This window comes from Helianthus annuus, chromosome 7 (genome assembly GCF_002127325.2).
Source record: "Helianthus annuus cultivar XRQ/B chromosome 7, HanXRQr2.0-SUNRISE, whole genome shotgun sequence".
NCBI classification, from domain to species: domain Eukaryota; kingdom Viridiplantae; phylum Streptophyta; class Magnoliopsida; order Asterales; family Asteraceae; genus Helianthus; species Helianthus annuus.
Window position 1 is genome coordinate 139,701,419 of NC_035439.2, and position 4,002 is coordinate 139,705,420.

The following is a 4,002-nucleotide window of genomic DNA, read 5'->3' on the forward strand; positions in this document are numbered from 1 at the left end:
TCTGCTACGATGTCCACCAATAGATGCTCCTACCGTCTTTAAAATCTCTAGATTAAGTGGTGGAAGACTTGTATTTTTCTTTAGAAATGCAGGTTTAACTCTCATTATTTGGTGCAGAGTGAGGTATTGGTAGACGACAAGGATAAGCTACCTAGGGAAACCTAGGTTGGATCCTTGAGCCAAACGGGTTTTACTGGTAATTTCACTGTTGTGTTTTCCCTGGAATTGGTGGTGGACTCGAGTTATTCTCGGAGTACTGCGTTTGTCCAGTGGGTACCCTGAGGTTGCTCGAGATTGATTTTGTTGGCTGTTAAAAAAACATATCTTTAAATGTATATTATAAAAGTATTATCCGTCACGTAAATTCTCATTTAATTTATTAAATGTACCCCTTTATAGCAAAACTAATGTTTGTGTGTATATGTTACACGCATTAGTTTTTGTCGGGTTATAATAATTTCTCTCACGCAATATATTAAGGAGTGGCGGAGGCACACTTTGAACAACGGTGTCGTCCGACACCATTGAATTTTGTGTAGCAAATACAATGCATAATAGAAAAAATTCGGGCGACACTATTGTTTTTTTACGAGCGACACCATTGTTTTTTTTTTTTTTTTACAAACGACACCGTTGTTTTGTTTTCTTCTAAAAGAATTACATAATAAACAAATTTATATTTCAAAAATTAAGCCCAGTTACTTGAATTTAACTAGTATACTTTAAATCATTAAAGGTCCATGTCTAATTGGTTTTGTTTTAATTGTTTAACCTAACAGAATGTTTGATGATCATTTGAATGATGCGTGCACTTGTTTGTTATAATGAAAAAGAGGTTTTTTTTTTTTTTGCAAGTTGCCAATGAAAACATTATGAATCGTTTTCAAAACATGAAAATGCATACAGAGCAACTATTAAATGCATTTTTTTATATATTTCAGATGATTTTGTAATTTTATTATGTGTTTTTATTAAAAACATTGTACTTTTACAGTGATATTTGCTTTTATTATGTGATTTGACCCGACTAGATCCGAACCGATCTAAAAAGTTCGACTTCGGGTTACTATAAACCAGGGTATTCATAAAAAATGACACCATAAGAAAATATTTCTGGCTCCGCCACTGATATTAAGATATTAGTTTCCATTTGTATAATATATATATTTACAATATATTAGTTTTTTTATATAAATGATAGTGAATATATAGTTTTGAATTTGTGTGTGGGTATATATGAGAGATGATACAAGAAAGAATAGTGGTTTTGCATATGGAGGGATGATGTGAGTTTTTTATAAATTGGACAAAAATTTGTGTATTATACGGATCGAATAAAAAAACGTTAAATAGTTAGTAATAAAGAATTAAAAATTATAAAACAATATTTTAAGATAAGATATATACACACATAAATACGAAAAAGAATACGAATGACTCATTCGGAACAAGTGTAATAAGATAAACGAGAAAATAAACTTGGGTTTATAGAATTGTGAGATGTAGATTAGGTATAGATTTTGTAACTTTGCACATACAAGTGTGTGTGTATATACAAATATATATATATATATATATATATATATATATATATATATATATATATATATATATATAGGGTAGGGATCCTAAGAGAAGTCCATCCTATTTGAGAAACTTGAGAAGCATTCTGGACCACACATTTTTCTAAGCTTTTCGTAATATACACATAGTGTATAGTTTAAAATCAACTATATACATATATGTATATTGTCAAATCTTGAATTATACACATGTGTATATAGTCAATTTTAAATTATACATATGTGTATATTACAAAAAGCTTAAAGAAAATGTATGGTCCAGAATGCTTCTCAAGTTTCTCAATTAGCCAAGTGCATCTCACACGATCCTAACCCTATATATATATATATATATATATATATATATATATATAGGGTGGGGTTCTGGTACAAAGTGTGTTTTTCCTACAAAGTGTAGGAAGCGATCTCCACCATCAGATCAATGTGTTTAATGGCTGAGATCAACTTGATGGCAATTTCGTAATAACTGTGTTTCAAAAGTAGATGGTTTTAATATAATAGGGGTAGTTTGGTAATTGAACCTATTTTAAATCAGTCAAAAAACCGTCAAATCATATAACTATCCCTCATTTCACGCGTTCTTTCCCTCTCTCTCTAAACGAACTTCCGGAAAATCAATCCCAACCAAAATTAGATAGGATCCATGGATTATGATAAGAGATTCGCAAAAAAATACAAACGTAAGAGGGTTTTAAGTTCCGTATTTTGTTGTGCATGTGGTGGTTGTTCATCGGTGTGTGTTTTGTTTTACAGGCAAACGATTCAAGAATACAAACCCAGTGGAGAAGATGAGCACTCCTGTGGAGGCGGCGAAAGTTGTTAAGAAGCAGATTAAACCCAGAGGTGTGTTTTGTAACTTTATTTGTAATCTAGGGTTTTAAAATTCTGATCGATTGACAAGTGTTGGTGTGTCTTTTCAAATGTTCCTGATGATAAGTGTGTTTTACATGTGTTAATGTGGGAAATGGGTGTTTTTCTTGTTTATTTTTTGTTAAGAGTGTTTTAAGCTTGTTTGATTTTGCCAAAGTTTTTTATTGTGTGTTTTACCAGTGTTGATGTGGGAAATGGGGTGTTCTTCTTGATGATGTATTGCGTGTTTTACCATCCATATTGTTCAAAGGTTGTTTGATTTTGGATTGTGTGTTTTACCAGTGTTTTACCATCCATATTGTTTGTATGTTACCATTTGTAGTGTTTTATTTTGTCAATGTGGTTGATTGTGTGTTTTACCAGTGTTTTACCATCCATATTGTTTGTGTGTTACCATTTGTAGTGTTTTATTTTGCCAATGTGGTTGATTGTGTGTTTTACCAGTGTTAATGTGGGAAATGGTAGTACACAAACATTATGAAAGTTAAAACACACAATACATCAGCAAGCAAAAAACATTTTGAGTGTTTTACTCGTGTGACTTAGAGAATGTGTTTATTCATTATAAGTTTGATCTCGTTATGAAAAATTAAAAAACATATGTATTTTAGAAAGGAAGAGTGAACGAATCCTCAAAAAAAGGATCTCCAATAAGAACAACAATAACACTTTTGATGACCCCATTATATTGGATGAGCCAGATACTGCTCAGCGTTTAGTGAATGAAGGTAAATGTGTTTTGGGTGGGCTAAATTGGAATTTCATAATTTATTAAAAAAATTCCATTTATGTTAATGTAGATTCAGCTGATGTGCCGAAAGAGTGTGATTCTAAGAATCCAATACGAGCAGTTGAGCCTATTATAAAACATGTGACGAAAAGTAAGTTTCGATGACAGATAGTTTAATTCCCATATGTGTTATTTATTATACCGTTCCATCATATCTACTTTTCGTCTGTTGTAGCCTGTGATGAAACAAGCTTAAAGACTGCTGCTGCTGTTCGGAATCTTCAACTGGTGCAAAAAGGTAAGTTAGACTAAGTCAATGGTTTAAGAAGATATGCTTCATATGTGTTGTTTTTTAGGATTCTAACTTAAGGTTTACATGTTGGAATGTGCTGTAGCGCGTATAATACAAAATGATCAAGAAGACTCTGATGATGATTTTGTAGACCCGCCACCTAAAAAGGCGAAGACAGATACTAAACAGCATGGCCAGTTCAGTAAATCGCAAGTCGCACGCAGGAATCCAACAAAAACACGGCAACCAATGAGAACAACCAAACCGTACTTGCCGATCGTCGACGGGAAACTATTGCTAAGGACAGCTTTGAAACACATGGTGATTGTGGTTGAGTCTTTCAACCAAAACCAAAGAAACACGGTTAAACAAATTGGATTTGGAAGTATTCTTGGATTTCAGATGCGATCAGTGCCATCAAGTTTGGGGTGGTGGCTGGTAAAAAACTATGATCCTAAAACATGTGTCTTGAATGCTGGAAGCCACCAGATACATATCACCGAAGAGTTAGTTCACGAGATTTTCGG